Genomic DNA, 20,620 nt, shown 5'->3' with positions numbered 1-20,620 from the left:
CCAGTAAACTCATGATAATTCCGGGTGATTGAATTTTGTGACCCAAAACTGCTGAGCCTGTCTGGTGCATCTTTGCTCAGCATATCGCAGGGGAAAGTCTGCAGGCGATTCAGACCTCACTTGAATATATAGCTGGTGTGCAGAAATGTCATTTCTCAAAAGTGTCTCATGCTCTCTGGCTTTCACAGGGCTCTTGGAGATTTGATCTGAGAGTCCAGTAATATTCTTAAACCACTGTCTCAAAAGAGGAGGGAAAAGAGGTGCAAAATTAATTTCTTACATTCCTATAGGATGCCTTATATCGAAACATTATTTAACTAAACTGTTATGTGAGATATAACTACCCAGTGGAACATTTTATTGCTCAGACTTTAGAGATCTAAGTTATGTTTCATTTAATTAGCAACCAAAATTCCTTAGGAGAAGTAAAAGTAGATACAGATGAGATGATTGTTGACATACAGTAAGAGGATATAGCTATACATTGAATGAGGATGAGGATAGCATAGCTAGATAATTTTATAAAAAATGTTAATATTGAAATATTGGTAACACTTTACATTAATGTTCCATTTGTTAAGGGGTTATAAAGTGGTTTATTAATGACTAATAAGCCATTTACAAATGCATTATAAATAATTTGATATGAGTATAAAAATGTAAATTTTCATGCAGTATTTGCCAAATAGTGAGCCATTTTACTTAAGGTGTTGTAAATGCTTAATAAACTTATTTAACATTAATAATATATGAAAATGTTCCCTAAATGTACAGTGGACACATATGATGAATTTATTGAGGAGTTGCCAACTTTAGAAGTCACAGTATGTACATAAAATTCAGTATGGTTTAATTATCATTAGGCTTTATTATATGCTATGAATGAACATGAAGAACTGAAAAGTGATGAGAAAAGTGACAACACAAGTGTGTCAAGACATTAATAATTCACATAAACACAAAGCAGACTGCAGCAAAATGACATAATCCCTCCTTTTAATCTCACTCTAAATAGTCTATTTTTGCTGCATTTTGACATACATCATGAGTTCGGGCATTTTATGTTTTTGATTAATATAAGTATGAATAAGTGTATTCATTAAGCGTTTACAGCATGTAAGTTAAAATGCTCACTGTGGGCAACTACTGTATGAAAGTCACCTTTTTTATTCATGTTGTTGTAACTGCATATGCATGATTTGTAAATGACTTATTAGTCATTAATAAACCACTTTATAAACCCTTTACAAAGGGAACATTAACATAAAGTGAAATCTCTGACTTGTATAGTTAGACTTTGTACTGAAATCCCTGACTTTTTATTTGACACTTTGGTATCTTGGCAAATCTGAGCATAGTTGGAGACAGAAGAGACACAAGTGAAATTACTGGGGAGAAAAATCTCCAAAAGTCTCCATTTGCTCTCCCTTTAAACTCATTGCTATCTAAGAGAAACAACAATATGAAATATTAGATATTATTCCCATTTCTTATTTTCCTTATGGACAGCACCAGTTCTAGTGAAAGGATAAATATTATTGTTAAATGGACAACTGAATGTGCTTTATAGTAATAACACCACAAGAGGCCATTTGGCAAGCTGAAATGACTTTTAATCACGTGCAGGATATAAATGATAGATATCAACAATTTAATGTTCTCTAGTTAAAATGCAAATTATTTAAATCAGGATTAGAATTACTACTAGTGGAAGTGCTAATTTTTGATATCAGTAATTACATTTGCACTAGTAAAAACTTGAAGTCTTGATATCAGAAATACACATCCTTGATATAAAAAATAAAACAGTATCTGTAATTGCATTTATGCTAGTAGAATTTCACAATGATCTATCATTCATTCCTGTTCAAAACACACTTATTTAATTAATTTCTTAGTTGAAATTCCAATTTCACTTATCAGCACAGTAAAACTTATAATTTTTCATATCAATAATTACATTTTTAAGTGCAAATGTCCATACATGATATCAACAATTAAATTACAACTATTAAAAATGCAAATTTTGATACCTGTTATTTGTTTTTCAGCAGTGGCAACATTTCAGATATCTGTAAAGTGATTGTAACTAGTAAGAAAGACTTCCAATTTATTGATATTTGAAATCCATTTGCAGATATCTGAAAATATCAAATCTATCATGTTTTTACATGTATCATATATATAATATTTTTACAGATATCAAAAATGAGCATTTTCACTAGTTGTAATTCAATGATTGATATCAGGAATGGGCAATGTAAAAGCTGATATAAAAAATATAACTTTTACTAGTAAGAGGTTTATTGCTGGTATGTAAAATTGGAATTTCAACTAGTAATAAATTAATTATAGACATCTTCAATTTTGTTTGAATAGAAGTGAATGACAGATCATTGTGAAATTCTACTAGTGAAAATGCAGTTACAGATATCTAGAATTACAGTTTTTACTAGCTGAAATTCCATTTTTTATATCAAGAATGTTTTTCTGCAAGTGGTTATTTTTATATCAGTTCCATTCCAGATATAAAGAATTAGTAGTGAAAATTCAACTGTTCTCATTCCCTAAGTGTCCAGTTTTGACCCTTTTGCAGAAGCCATCCACGTGGCGTCCTCTTCTTGACGCACTGAGAAACCCCATTGTTTTCAATGAGAAAACGTTGCTGACAGTTATCAATATTTGAATATTACTTTATGTGCTAAACCTCAATGTTTTTTAATACTTATAAATATATTAGTGTGATATTACATTATACTATCATATATAATATTTTAGATCCCCTAACCCAACCTCATTTCCAAACCTAACCAATAACCAACAATATAAAACTTGAAAGAGACACTTAGATATTCATAATTTGATATACATAACACTATTTATAGATATTTTTAAGCACCCAACCTCACATTTATGCCTAAACCTGTAACAGTTCTCAACAATAGAAAAGATGTAACAAGCAGATAAAGTACAGTTACAATCATTTATTTCTAAAAATGCACCATAATAATATTCCAAACCATACGATGGCATTGTGTGAGTAGCAGAGTGAAACTGAGGGTTTTAATCTGTAAAAATATTCCCCCTCCATGAAGGCATTCTGATCCTGTGTCATCCTGATTCTACCGGCACGTCTCATTCAAAAAATACATGTACATCCGACCCTGAGGTTGTTGTAGTTGTAGGGCTTTACTGGTTGTTTAGATCAGTGTTATTATCAGAAATAATGAATAATTATTTCTTTAGTTATTAATTAATATTTAAATTAATTAATTGAATCTAACTCATTAAAACCTCACATGGGGCTCCAGTAAATGTAGTGCGCTACGTTTAGGAGCGGGTTTGGTTATCAGCAATAATTAATAATTATCAAAGATAATTATCAATTATTAAAATCAATAGAACATTGATTTGAATCAATTTTAGCTTATTTTAATCCTTTAAATCAACAGTTTTCAAAGATAATCACTAATCATTAACATCGATGAAACATTAATTAAAATGAACACTAGGTTATTGATCATTCAAATTCAACAATCATCAAAGATAATTATCAATTATCAAAAATCAATAGAATATTAATGAGGATTAATATTGGCGGGGCACCACCCTGGAATCAGGGACTAATAACCAGATAGTAAAACAGTCTCAATATTAGATTGTTTCCTTAGGAAAATCGACATCCGAAGAATATCGATTTTCGGGAAAAAAACAATGAATGAAGGCTTGAATCCGAGCACTGACATCCCGTCAGCATAACACAGGTGTGTGCAAAACAAACCAAAACACTTCTCTTTGTAATATAAACAAAGTTTATTTATGCAGTAATATCAATGAATAATTAATACAATGCAGTCAATAAACTTCTGACTTACAACTACAAACTAAACAGTGATATGATTAGATATGGAAATAAAATAATCCTATAACACATGAGGGTGTGTGTGTGTGTGTGTGTAAGGAGGGACGTGCACAAAATGGCGGACGTGACTCTCATGGAGAGTATGTCACGCGAGACTTCCGGCCAGAGAATATGGCCGCGAATGTAAGCAGAGAGAAACCAGTCAAAGGTGTCTACCAGTTACTGCATGTATCCGCTTGTACGATAGCTTAGGGACAAAGCTGAGCTTTATCATGAAGCTATCTACTAGCCAAAAATGTGTGCGAGAATGTTTGTGAGGGGTCGCATGTGTGTGTGTGTGGTTAGTACGAGAGAGAGAGAGAATTAAGTGACGGCCCCAAAGCTGGTTTCGCGATCATGGGAGAGAAAGCAGCTGTTAGTTTATCACTCAGAGACGTGGTGGATGGCGGTCTTTGATTCTTTAATGGATAAACTCAGTGTGCCGGTCTCACCCTCGATGGCGGAAATGCACAACAGTCCAATGTGGTTGGACTACAATACAGCAAATCTCATTCATGATAATTAATACCCTGAGTGTTAGCAATGAGCGGACATGGCAGTCCATAAACTGTACAAGCAATAACCTTGATACACAATAACACACTATAATATTCTATCTCTGCCCAGACGTAAACCTCTTACTTGAGTCGTATGAGGATGTAGAATGTGTGTTCATCCATCCTTTAACTCCGATTCGGTTCCTCAAGGCTCGGGTAAAATCGGGAGGCTGTTTCCTCGCTCTGTCGAGGAATTATCGCTGTTAATGCATTATCGCTGAGTCTCTGACGTCAAATCTGTGTCATTACGCTTGAGGCGGCAAATATCGAATGTGTTATAACGAAACTTGTGCAGGATGTGTTATGGTGGATGCCAGGTGATCATGATCGGTGACTAAAAACTTACATTTAGGTTTGTTCTTCACATAAAATGATTGTAAGACTTGGAATACACCCGGAATGAAACGGTCACTTCAGCAGTGCAGGATGTGTACAGACAGATTAAATAGACAGATAAACAACAGATTAAATGTTAACCACTGTGAATATATCTTGCTGATTTCAAATGAAATGAAAATCATACCCGCAACATATGTCACAATGACAAAATTGTACCCCAGTGTATAAACAATGCTAAAACTGTAATGCCTATCGTGTCAGTCAGTTGACGTCAAAGGTTTCTCATTGGAAAAGAATGCACTTGCCAGATGCATCGTAAAACTGATGCCAGAGGGTGCTTTTGGCATCTGTAGATTGATGCGCTGAGCTCTTGCACAAGTGTCATTCTTTGACGCCTTGTGAGTGAGAACGTGTTGGAAAATGTAATTGTTGTTTAACGATAATTAATATCTTGCATGTGATTGAAAGTCAATTCAGATTGCGATATAGCCTCTTGTGGCTTGAAGGGGTGATTTTAACCTAAACATTGTAAAATCACTGTAAGACATTGCAACTTGGTTCATGAACATAGAATGTGCGGTCACAGGTGTCTGTTTATATCAGCATTTTACAATGGTGAACGCAATTCATTCTAATCAGAATTTAAAATCGGAACTATCCATTTATTTTTTTCTGCACTTCCATTTCCATTGACTATTGATAGTTGTCATGGAGCTATGAATAATGCAAGCTTACAAGTTTCTGAGTATTTAGATAGTGTTGGATGCAGTCAGACACACAAAACCTCCCCAGTGATCACCAGAAAAGCCTTGCAGACTTAGCATGTTGTCTAATGTGCTTAAAACAGACGCTTCCTGATTATGAAATTTCTCTGCCAACTTTCCCAGAAGATAACGTGGAAAAAGTATTCCCTCAAGATGATTTGTGCCCAAAGCTGTTTAAGTAAAGTTTGAACATCATGTTCAAAGTCAGTGTATGTTCCACAATGTTCACTGGGGAAGCTTGGAGTGTTCAGGTAATTTTTAAGTGTATGTATGTTAGTTCTTGTTCCCAAAGGAAATCTGAGAGGTAATTAAGTATATTGTGGTAATGACTTGTTTGGTTCAGTGGTTCACGTTATTTTGGTAGTATCCAAAACAGAAGCCAGCTGCTTTGTTGCCTTTCTGCCTAGTCAGTCAATGACTTAAGCTTTTAAGCAAAAATGTACAATTAAATGAAACTGGATTCAGATCACCTTTAATATCTCATAATGTCACATCAGATGATCTAGAAAAAATTCAAGTGATCTTCAGAGATTCTTTAGTGAATATTTTTGGGAAATATCTAATGTCTAAAATGCTTCCCCCTAAAAAGGGGGAGGGCATTCTTTAGCATTGATACATCTGTAATGCCAGTACTCTTATAGAAGGGTTAGCATTTTGTGAGATCTTTGTGAGGGTCATTTCATAGAGAGGACCTGGGAGGTCTTGTTAAATAGGTGGCCTATGATGAACACGTTAATGGCAGCTTCCATTGCAGCCAGTTAAAAGGAAAACTACTTTTAATTATGGTTTACTTGTAACTGAAACAAAACTCACTGCTCTGTGTTCAGTTTAACATAGATCTGCCAATCATTTGACTGTCGGCATAAAGTCTGGTCCAAATTACAATTTATTCTGGTCAAAAACCAGCCACTTAGACAGAAAGTCTGACTGACATGTAAAGTAACCAATGACAGTTTGATTTGTTTTTGTGTGCACTTTAGGGGCGGGCTTATCTGAAATAGATTATACCACTATAATAGACAGTCATAATATATTATTAAATCAAATAATATAATTTTTTGGTAACACTTTACAATAAGGTTCTATTTGTTAACATAATAAATGCATTAGGTATCATGAAATAACAATAAACAATACATTTGAATAACAATTATTAATCTTGGTTAATGATAATTTATACAAATACAATTGTTCATGTTATATGTTAGTTCATAATGCATTAACTAATGTTAAGTTATGCTACTTTTAATGTTAAAAATTTATTTGTGTATGTTGTAATTAATATTCAAGATGAAAAAATGCTGTAAAACTATAGTTATAGTTAAAACATGTTAACTTATTGTAAAGTGTTCAAGTGTTACCATTTTTTTGTTACATATAATTTAATAATATTACATTAAACCAAATAATGACACAGTAGTCCCTGTGAACGGTTGAACTGAAAATATAAAAATAAAAATGGGGCAAAATGTGTATATATTTTGTGATCAGAATTTCCCGTCCGAAAGTAATACTGAAAAAAGTCAGTATTATTATTAATAAATAATAATAATAGGAGTCTGTTACTTTGCTTTATATCACAAAGGGGGGAGAAAACAGCTGATGGGTAAAAAGAATGAATAAATTAAGAGCTATACATGGGAAAATATATAAAGGATAAAGTTCTACAAGTCTTATTTTTGAACACTCTTGTTAGAGCACATGCAACAATGGGGGACAGATGTTGTCTGCATCTTTGAAAATTAGTATTGCAGTTTGAAAACTTTTTCTTAACACCCTTAATTTTTCTTAATAAAGTTCAGGTGAAACAAATTCATTAACCACTTTCGAGAACTAATTATTGAATCATATTTCTGTGGACAGCAGCACAGCATTGGCTCCCAATCCATCTGTGCTCCCACAGGCCTTTGCTTCGTGACTCAACCTTTGTCATAATCACCTCCCTCATTAAATATGGATGAGCAAAGCAAGGCGGTGGAGAGTTAGTCTGGTCGCGTCTCAAAATCCCATCACATGGTGAGTCAATTTGAGACATTAGAAATGACCAAAAGCACTGTGCAAATTGAAAGCCAGTTTTTATGTGATGTGAAAATCAGTCAGTGCTGGGCAGTAACAAACTAAAAGTAGTGAAACTATTGAGATTTCACAGTTTGGCTTTTCCAGTAACAAGCTAAAGTATTTTTTCCAAAATGCTGTTAACTATTTATTTATTTTTTTTTTACTTTTGTCCGAACCCCTACATTAGTGATTTTAATGTCACATTGTATTGGACATACAGCCTTAGGACATCTAAATACAAGAGTTTCTGCTTCATCAGAGATCACTATAAATCTATTGATTTCAAAGTGAATGGTGCATTGCACATAGAGAAAAAGTGTTTGCGAAAGTGATAGTCTGCCATATGACCAAAAATGTAGATATGTTTTGTTGCAACACAGCCTGACGTAGGCATCCGTTGACCAATGAGAATTTTTATTGAGATTGGTGGGTCCATTTAGAATTGGAAATCCAATTTGTTATATTTTTGTGTTATTTCAAACTGATTCAGCTCTTTCCACATCTCAAAAACTGAATCTTACAGTATGCAGTTCTATCCATTAAATGCTCCACTGGGGCCTTCTCTAGTGTGTAGTCACTATTCCAGCTGAGCAAACTGAAGAAATAATCAAACATGCTCTCCAAGAATGTTCTTTCTTTTTCATACAGGTAAGTAGCAAGTCTGATTCATCCAAGTGAATAGGTTTGTTCAGATGATTCATGAACATTAAACAATTAAGAAAGTTGCCATTTCGAGTCCCATTTTAGGTTTTAGTTTTTAAAGAAAAAATTTAGTTCAATGCTGCTGTGTGTTACCCTGTTTTCAACTCATTTAAACAAATAAGTGTGTATTCTATTATTTAAGTTGTTTTTAGTGTAGAGGTCTGCTATCAGACCCAAGCCCAATGGGACCCGACAAACCATTGGGTTTCAGGCTGGGTTCGGGTCAAATTTTCAAGTATAACTTCGGGTTAAGGTTTGTAATTAATGAAAAACGAACTGCACAAACACAAAATGGCTTTTCTCACTAAATGTGTTTTGCATGTGTCTGCGCTATTTTCAATAGTTTTTCTTTGTAAACGCATTAGACACATGTTCCGCATCTGGCTGTTTTCAATTGTTTTTCATTGTAAACGCATTGGACACATGTACCGCATCTGGCTGTTTTATCTGTGTCTCACGCAGAACCGTTTAATTTTTAGACACCATGTTAAGATATAAAGAACTTCAATCAAGACACCTGCGTTCTATGTCATTTGCAGCACCATGTCATTAATAGCTTTATTTTGCACAGGTATCACAAAGATTCGACGTTCTGAAAAAGTTCAGGTTGAAAAGAGGACTTCATGTGACTGTTACATATGATTCCAGATTGTTTTTCAACCAGCAAAGTTTCTGCACTTGATAAATGGTAACCAATGTTTGTATCTTTTACTCTGGTGCACTGGGAGGCCGCCGTGTAACATACTGTATATGTTTACTGTAACTATACTGTTCCGAATGCTGCCTACCATGCTTAAAATACAGCATATTAAAAAAAATTTACTTGATTGGAGAGAGTGTTACGCCTGCAGTGCCTGCTATCTCTCCTGTACGCTGCCAGAGGTCGCCATCCCCAGAGTACTAACATTTCTCGAACTACATTTCCCATAATCCTCCGTTCAGACTGATTATTCTCACACCTGTTCCACATTAACTCTGGTTATTTAAGTTCCCTGTTTTCTTGCATTCAGTGCGAAGCCTTGTTTGCCTAGATAACATTTTTGAGCGTTATTTACCATTCCTGTTTTGGCTCCTGCCTGTTTTTCGTATTTCCCAGCCTGCTTGTGAGTTTTTGGATTTATTTCCTGTTTACTGGATTACCCCTCTGCCTCTCGGATTTACTTGGTTTGCCTTTCTGGACTGCCTGTGTACTGAACCCTTGCCTGCCTTTTGTTTTCCCTTTATTTTGCTACTTTGTTTTACTATTTATTCTGTTATTAAACTGCACAAGGATCTTAACACAATGGCCCCGGCGTGTTTGCTACAGAGAGAGAGCAATTTCGGGGTCAGGCTTATATGCTTGGGTCACACAGTATTGGGTACAGTCTGGGTTCGGACTTCAACTTAAGGCACGTGCAGATCTCTAATTTAGAGGAGATTTATCTGTTGCAGTCTAATGCTGCCACTCTATTTGAGATTCATTCATTCAAAAAATTTTGTTCCAGAAAAAGCTTTTTTTATAGCCTCTATTTTGCCCCCTTAAGTAGCTTCAATGTAGTTAGCCACTTTTTTTGTTAGTAGTTTGTAGTGTAGCAAACTACTTGCATAAACAACTACAAATTATGAGTACCGGTATCTTGTAGCTTGGCAAGTTACAGTTCTGACATAGCTTTCCTAACATTAGTGAAAACACACTATGGGCCCTATTCATGAACATGAGCAAGTAATTTAGGTAAAATGGTTATACAAACAATTTACTCAGATGTTAGTTTATGCTTGTGTTTTATGAATTAGGCCAAATGTGTTTGAATCTCACAAGTGTGGAATGTTTTTCAGCAAATTTCAAACAAAATCTCAAACACAAAAAAATAAGATGGATCATCAGAACACAACATCTACTCCTCAGCTCAAAAATCAAGGCCAAAAATATGATAATCCTCTCTTTTTACCCAAGTTGAAGTTATGTCATGCTCTTTTCCAAGTAATGCCAAAAAGATGTGAAACAAGATCAAGAAAGATCTCAAAAAGGATCTCCACTAGGAAAAATCGTTGGTATATATGTAATGAAGCTTGGCTGCAGGGTGTCAATTGAGTATTGATCTTCTGTTCTCTGCCTTTACTTCCTCATCAATTTAATCATTTCAGCTCTGATCCCTTGACACTGATATTTTAAAGTAGAGCTGGTTCACTTTCATCCATTTGATTCTTGATATCATGATGCCTAGGGATGGCTCACTCAAAAATGAAAATTCTGCAATCATTTATTCACCCTCATGCTGTTCCAAAACCGTGTTTTTTTTGTGTTCATTGTAAGAAAGAAGACATATGAGTTTGGGACAACATTAGAGTAAGTCAAGTCATTTTTATTTGTATAGTGCTTTTCACAACACATATGCTGAGTTCGGAATGGCATACTACCCATACTACTCTTACTACTTTTGCCATATGGTAGAAAAAGTATGAGTAGTATGATAGTATGCAATTCCGAACTCAGCCATATAGTTTCAAAGCAGCTTTAGAGGAAATTTTGCAGTAACAGAAAATGATGCTGTAATGTCTGTATGATGTTTTAAAGTCCCTATTGAGGAGTTTAAATGAAAAGGAAAAAAAAAAAAAAAATCATGCCTTAAAAATTATTTATCTTTAGTCCCCCAGTGAGCAAGTCCAAGACAACTGTGGCAAGGAACCCAAAACTCCATTAAAATGGTAAAAGTAAACCTTGGTAGAAACCAGGCTCAGAGGGAGTCAATTTCCCTCTGGCTATAAAGCATGACTGAAATGCCAATATTAGTTATCTATGTGTAATACAAGTCATGTTTTATATGAGTAAACTGAGTGAATCTAGGTAGGTAATGTTTAAAACTAAAAGATGTTGACTAAACTATAAGATTAATGATTCAGTGTCTTTGAAGTCCATCCCGAATTGACTGCAGAAAATAACGTAGATGCAGGGCCCCATTTTGTTTAGCTAATGAAGGCTTTAGTTGGCATTAATTTATTGTCCATTCCATTTTAAGAGAGTGTAGTCCACCTTAAGATCAAGATGATGCAGGCAGAGTTCAGTGAGGTGACTCACAGTCCAGCTGAAATCTTGTGGTGTTTCATTTCCAATAATGTCCATCGTAAACTTGAGTAAATGATAACAGAATTTTCATTTTTGAACTATCCCTTCAAACTAAATTAAAAAATATAAAAAAGGCGATTGGCTATTCCTACAGTTGCCATATTGAGCTTTCAATATAATTTTATTAGGAGTTTGACTCCTACTCCTTATTATACTGTCTCTGCTATGGCCGACCTTAATAACTAATACTGGATATTTTACTCCAGCGTTTTTGACAGCATTAAGTCAAAAGATTTGTGAATGAGGCTTTAATTCTCTACAAAGTTCAAAGATTATGCAAATGTTATAAAAAATGTATATTTTAACACTATCTTATATGGTTTATGAGGATTTGCTCCACCTTACGCATTCTACTTGTATGTTCTTGTAAAGCAGTTTCAGAGAAGCACTTTGCTATGTACTTGTGTCACTAAGGGGGATGCCAAAGCTGTTTTCCATAAATCTGACAGCAACCCACAAGTGCTCCATGACCATGGGAACTTTTGAGCGTTTGAAAGGAGGTTGCTCAGGATTGACTTGATCCACAGCCAGCTGTGATCCTGAACATGCCTGAATCTTGGATTTTACAAATAAGATTAAGCATGCTGGATCACTGTACTTCCTGAGGAGTGTAAAAATTATATTTTGTTTGATTCCAGCTGAAGATTGCCCATTAGACATATGATAGTTACTAGCAGTAAATAAATAATGCAAAGTAACATTTATTTCAACATTTAAAAGGACAATAATATCAAATAGTCACATGTCATGTTTCCTAAGTTGAATAGAAAAAGCTCAATGAGACCATTGTGTAGCTCACATTTTGCTGTCTGGCTGCATCAGTGTGAGAAACAGGCCAGTCATAAGGTAGTCTCGCTTCTGACTTGCGGTATAAAGACTGGTCCTCATTGCAGCCTTTTCTGGCCAAGAACCACCCACTTGGACAGGAAGGGAAGATACCATCTGATTGACATACAAAGTGACCAAACACATTTTATTCTTATGGCAGGGCTGAGGCCACCATAGACACTGAGAGGAGCACGTCACCTCCAATATATATACAGCATATATACACAGATCAGCCTCAACATTAAAACCACCTGCCTAATATTGTTTAGGTCCCCCTCGTGCTGCCAAGACAGCGGCAACCCGCATTTCAGAATAGCATTCTGAGATGATATTCTTCTCGCCACAATTGTACATATCGGTTATCTGAGTTAGCAAAGACTTTGTCAGTTCGAACCAGTCTGGCCATTCTCTGTTGACCTCTCTCATCAACAAGGCATTTCCGTCTGCAGAACTACCCCTCACTGGATGTTTTTTAGTTTTTGGCACCATTCTGAGTAAATTCTTGAGACTGTTGTGCGTAAAAATCTTAGGAGATCAGCAGTTATAGAAATACTCAAACCAGCCCATCTGGCACCAACAATCATCCATGCGATTATCTAATCAGCCAATCTTGTGGCAGCAGTGCAGTGCATAAAATCATTCAGATACGGGTCAGGAGCTTCAGTTAATGTCCACATCAACCATCAGAATAGAGAAAAAATTTGATCTCAGTGATTTGGAGCGTGGCGTGATTGTTTGAGTATTTCTGTAACTGCTGATCTCCTGGGATTTTCATGCACAACAATCTCTAGAGTTTACTCCGAATGGTGCCAAAAACAAAAAAAACCTCCAGTGAGCAGCAGTTCTGTAGACGGAAATGCCTTGTTGATGAGAGAGGTCAACAGAGAATGGCCAGACTTGTTTGAACTGACAAAGTCTACGGTAACTCAGATAACCACACTGTACAATTATGGTGAGAAGAATATCATCTCAGAATGCTATTCTGAGATGCGGGTTGGCGCTGTTTTGGTGGCACGAGGGGGACCTATACAATATTAGGCAGGTGGTTTTAATGTTGTGGCTGATCGCTGTATATATATAGATATATATATGTATATATGTATGTATACACACACACCGACCACTTTATTAGGAACACCTTATTCATGCAATTATCTAATCAGCCAATCGTGTGGCAGCAGTGTAATGCATAAAATCATGCAGATACAGGTCAGGAGTTTCAGTTAATGTTCACATGTACCATCAAAATGGTGAAAAATGTGATCTCAGTGATTTCGAACGTGGCATGACTGTAGGTGCCAGACTGGCTGTTTTCTGAAACTGCTGATCTCCTGGGATTTTCACACACAGCAGTCTCTAGAGTGAATAGAGAATGGTGTGAAAAACAAAAAACATCCAGCGAGCAGCAATTCTGTGGGTGAAAATGGCTTGAAAAGCATTCAGAAAAGCATTTCTGAACATACAACACGTCGAACATGGGCTACAACAGCAGAAGACCCCTCCGGGTACCGCTACTGTCAGCTAAGAACAGGAAACTGAGGCTGCAGTGACCCTACCATCTGCATGTCGCAGCAGAAATTGAGATTCATCAGACCAGGCGATGTTTTTCCTATTATCTACTGTCCAGTTTTGGTGAGCCTGTGCCCACTGCAGCCTTACTTTCCTGTTCTAAGCTGACAGTAGTGGTACCCGGAGGGATCTTCTGCTGCTGTAGCCCATACGCCTCAATGTTCGACATTTCGTATGTTCAGAAATGCTTTTCTGCATAGCACTGTTGTAATGTGTGGTTATTTGGGTTACTGCCACCTTCCTGTCAGCTTGGACCAGTCTGGTTATTCTCTGTTGACCTCTCTCATTAACAAGCCATTTTCGCCCACAGAACTGCCACTCACTGGATGTTTTCAGTGGACGATTAACAGAGACGTTATGGCCATTTAAACTGAAGGGGCACGTGCCCCTCAAATGTTTGAGCTAAGTGTATTTTGAAATGATTATTTTGAACTTCTAAACATATTTGCTCCTTTGATTATTACATTGAATGAATATTGGACGTAAAAAAGAATGCATGTGGCTAAATATGATCAGTCCATTCGAGTCACAAGTTTCGCTATAGGCGGCGTCCCATGAATGATCAGGAGCTTGCAGTCACAGGAAAGAACAGGTAGCACCCGAGAGAAAGAGCAGTGTCATGCTAATAAAATCCAGTTAATTAAATAAACTTATGTGTAGTGATATATGTTACATATATCAACTATTTCTGATCCCATAAAAAAAAAAAAAAAAAGTGCATGATACCCCTGTCAGTCAATATGGGTTTCTCAATGGCAAATTCATGTGCCAAAATGGCAAAAAATGTGCAAAATTCTAAAACTCATCAACGGAATTACTTATGGAAATAATCGTTGACCAAATGTTTTTTCATTTTGTTAACATTAAAGAAGACAAGATGAAAAATATGCATAATGATTATTTTACGATTTTGATTAAAACATACTGTTGACATAAATATGACAAGGACCTAACAACTGCAAGATATCACCAATGCAATAACAATGATTTTAGAAGAAAAATCGTGTTCAACATTGATGATTCAAATGATCCAGTAATAGTATTTTGGGGATTTCCCTGCTTGAGCTGTTGTTGTTGTCTAGAATCAGCAGAAGCAGGACCCAAACACAGAGTAAAAACAAAAAGATTTTATTAATACAAATAATAAACAAAAACCAACACAAACTACACCGTAGGGGAATAACACACTCCAGCTCAGGGAATCCACTGAAGCTGGTCTGGGGCAGACAAACTGAATGCAGCACCGACTGGAACGGACAGGACAGAAGCACAAGACAGACTGACATGAACATGAAACAAGATGAACTGGCACTGGACAGCACACATGAGGAGACTAAAATAGGGAAGGAAATCAAACAGGTTAACAAGCAGGGCAGGTGGGACAAATGAACTAATAATGGGCAAACAAGGAGGCGGGTATGACGCAAAACTGAGAGACACGTGGTAATACAGAAACAAAACAAAGTCACATGCTCTCACAAGACACAGACACCCAAATGGCACGAATGCATATCGCCAAGACAACAGGCAACATGCGCCCATGCCAACCGACATGCACGGCAACGCTAACAAAGCAATGCCATGCATTCTCACACTAGACAAAGCCTGAGATTCGACACCACGCGATGCACTCAACAGGCGACAAAACGAGACAGACAAACCCGACACCTCAGACCGAAGTGACCAAACCTCAGCACAATGTGAAGACAGCTCGCGACCCGGGCGTGCAGCGCAGCGTAACGCGAGCGCAACGCAAAGTGCGTCTGTGCTCACGAGATACAGACATAAACGACTGACATTAGTGCATGCCACCAAGATGACATAAGCGCAATGCACTCACACCAAAACAGACAGAACATGGAGCATGCGTGTCAAGATCAAACACCAACTGAAACCAAACCAGACAGGGAAGACAGGATCCAGACACCATGCTCCGAACATGAAACATGACCAAACGAGGAGCGGGCATGGCAGGGAACTCACAACCGAAGCCGTGCGCTCACGCAAAGACAGAAAACAAAACACAAGACAGACACAGAATTATGATGTCATGGTCCTGCCACACAAAAACACAGACTGACAGGACCGTGATAATAGTTGAACGTCTTAAATACCGGTAAGCTAAAGCACTTTTTTACTAGCCAATCAGCTATATCAACAACAACATAGATATAATATTACACCTTACATCTGCACAGTCAATGAAGAGAAAACACAGGTGAACTTCCTTTTACTTACTGTATGTGTTAGTCAGAATGTGTATCACGTGATTATAAGCCATTGTTGTGACAGTGCTCTAAAGATTCCTGAACAAAAATCCTATAGAGTCTCTAAAACACGGAAAAATATAACACTAAAAATTGAGCCTCTAAAAGCATGAAGAATCCACAACACAGTAACTAAACAGTAACCTATCTTATACTTCAGTTTACTTACTATATGCTAATATTGCATTAACTTATTTCTGTTTTTTTACAAGGCCTTGTATAATTGATACATATTTAAAGTAATATATTGTTAGATTATTTTTTTTATATTTGGTTTGGGCTCTGACTGTTACAGTTTGACATGTTTTTTTGTTTTGTTTTGTTGTCATTTTGCACATTATTAAATATAACTATAATGTTATTTTCACTGAAAATCTGTTACTAAAATTATGTGCCATTTTTTGGCAGATTAATACTGACTAACACTAATCAATATAACATGACAAAATATTGACTAAATTAAATGACACTTTTGTCAAAAGACAAATAATTCTTATTTATTTAAACACTCTTTACCTTAGGATGAATCCCTTTTGCTGTATTCCTCATTTGTAAGTTGCTATGGATAAAAGCGTCTGCTAAATGAATGAATAAATGTACAAATAAAAAATGAAAATAAAACATGTGTTTTATGAGTACTTTAGGGGCAATTTTATCTGAAAAACAAAAACATAATTAATTGAAATAACAGTGTGCCAGCGACTACTGAATTTCACTAATAAAGGCCAAAGTATACTCCGGTGGACACCTTGCTGATCGCTCCGAGCACAGTATGCATGTCGCAAATTTCATCATTAGCACAGTCCACACGGACTGTCCGCATGTGGCACAGATTTTCTCGACACACGGACATTCCTCGTCTGTGCGCATCGCCAGCATTTGCACCTGCCGTGAGAAAGATATAGCTGCAGGACGGGCTCCAAACCACCAGCAAAGACATAGAGATCCCCTAACCTAACCCTTTCCCTAACTGTAACAGAGGATTTTCACTAGGAATGCTACTAGGAATAAAAAGTTGAAATTCAGCCTGGGATTTCATAGCAACTTCAAATGCATAGAGTCCTGTCAGCGTAGCGGTCCTTTTGGGACAGTCATGCAAGCTCTATATACTGACACATAATATGACAATGTGCTGTGTTCTGATTTCCCCATGGTCCGTAATGTCTGAAGCATTCCTGCAAGATATTTCTGTGTCCACACATCTGGAAAATATGCTTCAGTAATGGTAAAGATAACAGATGGGTTTTAATTTTTGGATGGTTGACAAGGCCAGATTATTTCATGACATAAAATGTGCGCTGCACTTTATTCAAATGCCATAAATGTATTCATTAGGGTTCACTGATTGTCTCCACAGAGGTTTTGTGAATTAAATACACATTAAGTAATCCCCATTAAAAAACACTTTTGCCACTTCAGGTGCATGACGTCACTGTGAGTTATTTTTTATCAGCTAAAAGGAATAATTCATACAAAATGACAATTCTTTCATTATTTTCTTAATCTCATGTCATTCCATACCTGCACAGTGTGCTAAACAAACTTCCAGCAGAGAGGAATATTTTCAGTGAACAATAACCTAAATATTGGTCTGTTCCTCAGACAAAGTTATTGTATGCATATCCAGAAGACTTGGAATGTAGTGCATGAGTCATGTGGATTGTTTTAATGGTGTGTTTCGATTAGATTTTTATTTATTCATTTAATTGAGCTTTTTGGAGCTTGACAGCCGTGGTCACAATGAACTATCATTGTATAGAATAAAATACTTATGTTTTCAAAAAGGAAAAGAAAAAATAATTTAGAATGACATGAGGGTAGGTAAATAATGACATAATTTCCTTAGTGGGTGAACTATTCTTTTAAGTAACGATTTCATTCTTTGAAACATTCAGACATTCATGCTTTGATGCACAGAATGATTTTTTTCCCCTTGAGTGGAAAAAAGGAACATGATATTTTCAAATAAATTGCGTTTATAATTTCCACATGATCTCTAAGCTAAATGTCATTGTATGACGATCAAAAATCAATAAGCCATTTTTATATATGGTGCTCTCTGCTGCAGTCTATTTTGAGCACAAATAGAGAGCAAAGCTATGGATTGTAAAGTTCAAGGACTGCTCTCAAGTATTGCTTCTCAACAAGACAAATGCAGTAGAGTGACCTGCACTGTATCTGCCATTGGCCCTGTTTCCTAAAGAGGCTATTGTTGCAGTAAAAGCAAACAGAAATGAAAAGCTGGATCTCATGCCGTTTCAAACCTGTGTACTGTTTGTTTTTCCGAGGAATTTGAAAGGAGAAATTCTGACACTCCTTTGATGGGCCAGGTTTGAAATCACTGATGCTACTGTAAATGCCCTTGTTTTCTGTGTGTGTGTCTGTTACTGTATAACACAACGCACCCGCTAAAATGTGTGAAATTAAGAATTATATTTGACAGCTGCAGTGGAGGGAAAGATTTTCAGTGAATACATTTTGGTCTGTTTCTTACACAAAGCATAAGGGTTATTAAATAAAGGTTATTAAACAGTGATTAAATAATGACAGAATTCCAGGTGAACTATTTAAGTCATTTTTATTTGTATAGCACTTTACACAACACACAATAACCCTTCGTCAAATCCAATGTCGAATAAAATCGAGCAGTGCCCAACCGATCGAGCAACTCATCAACCCGAGGCTTTGGGTATGCGTCAAATTTAGACACCGCATTGACTTTTCTGTAATCCACACAGAACCATACAGACCCGTCGCTCTTAGGCACTAGAACAACTGGGCTGGACCAGTTGCTGTGGGATTCTTCTATTACCCCCATATTGAGCATTACATCCAATTCTTCCTGAACGGTTTTCTTTTTGTGCTCGGGTAATCGGTAGGGGCGGCTACATACCACGACCCCCGGCTCGGTCTCAATGTGGTGCTGAATGAGGTTCGTATGATGCAATAGAGGGAAGAACACATCCGCAAACACTTGTTGCAACCTGGCAACCTCCGTGAGTTGACTCGGTGAGAGGTGGTCTCCACAAGTGACCGGGGTGAACTGTTTATGTTTTGAATTCACCTCAGGCCGGAGCTTCGCCCTCTCAGGAACTACCATAGCCAACATCACAGAGACCGCCTCCCTCCACAATTTCAGGAGGTTAAGGTGGTATATTTGACGTGTGCCCCCTCTATCGATTCGTTTAACCTCATATTCGAGATCCCCCACTCGTCGTGTGACCTCAAAGGGTCCTTGCCACTTGGCGAGTAATTTAGAGCTCGATGAGGGAAGCAATACAAGCACTTTATCTCCCGGTGCAAATTCCCTTAGCCGAGTTCCCCGTCATACAGTCGGCACTGTCGTTCTTGAGACTGGAGCAAATTCTCCTGTGTTAGTTGCCCCAAAGTGTGGAGTTTTGCTCTAAGATCAAGAACGTATTGAATTTCATTCTTATTATTTGAAGATCCCTCCTCCCAGGCTCCTCGCAAGACATCAAGCACACCGCGTGGGAGCCGCCCATTCAGCAGCTCAAATGGGGAGAAGCCAGTGGAGGCTTGCGGGACCTCTTGTACTGCAAATAACAGGGGGTCGAGCCATTTATCCCAATTTCTAGCATCGTCGTGCACAAACTTACAAATCATGTTTTTAAGGGTTTTATTAAATCATTCCACCAGGCCATCTGTTTGTGGATGGTACACGCTGGTGTGAATCGATTTAATGCCTAATAATTTGTACAGCTCGTGTAGTGTCCGTGACATAAACGTTGTGCCTTGATCGGTGAGGATTTCTTTCGGAATCCCCACCCGGGAGATTATTTTGTAGAGTGCCTCCGCAACACTGCATGCTGAGATGTTGCGAAGAGGCACTGTATCTTCTTTTGTCTGAGCATCCTGCGTCACTCTATACAACCGCTCATTTATAACTGCAAAATAGGGATATGAAAGGGTGATGTTCGGCTGGAGTTGTTGACCATCGATGACTCTCACTTGGTCGAAGAAATGTTTGAGGGTTTCGTCTCGTGACTGCTCCAAAGGGAAATCTCCCTCAGGGAGTTCCCTGAGAAGGTGAGGGGCTACAGCCTCTCCCCCTCTCTCGTCATTATGACGTGGAGCTATCGAGGATGGCCCTGGCTCCGCCTCCCCTGCCAGAACATCGCATATTTCACATCTCCCTAATTTAGTGCAGGAACCATCTACAAATCTTCCCTTCAATAAATTTCTAAAATCAGGCCAATCCTTCCCCAAAATCAGCTGATGGGTGAGGTGGGAACTAACCGCGGCCTCCACTCTATGCTTTTTCCCCCGGAATTTAATCGTAAGTGTCACCACCAGATACTTGTGAATATCCCCGTGCACACACTTCACCCTCACCATTTTAGCTGTGCCCAAAGCCTCGGGTTGAACCAAGCGTTGGTGGATAGTTGTTTGATTACAACCGGTGTCCACCAACGCTTGGTGAGTACCACCCTTCACACTTACTGGTATCCGGTACACTCCGGCCCGGTAGGGGGTAGCCTGCAGGATGTCGGAGACCCATACCACCGTCCCCA

At 37.4% G+C, this 20,620-nt stretch overlaps 1 protein-coding gene across 1 annotated transcript in view; it reads left to right on the top strand.

Annotated features, from left to right (window-relative positions):
* Positions 1–20,620, top strand: part of LOC127426752 (inositol polyphosphate multikinase-like) — an 82,505-nt gene that overhangs the window by 42,909 nt on the left and 18,976 nt on the right. The gene's annotated exons all lie outside the window — the stretch shown is intronic.

The sequence above is a fragment of the Myxocyprinus asiaticus genome, chromosome 36, assembly GCF_019703515.2.
Source record: "Myxocyprinus asiaticus isolate MX2 ecotype Aquarium Trade chromosome 36, UBuf_Myxa_2, whole genome shotgun sequence".
Classification (NCBI taxonomy): domain Eukaryota; kingdom Metazoa; phylum Chordata; class Actinopteri; order Cypriniformes; family Catostomidae; genus Myxocyprinus; species Myxocyprinus asiaticus.
Note: the sequence above shows the minus strand (reverse complement) of the source record. Positions and strands in the feature narration are given on the sequence as shown.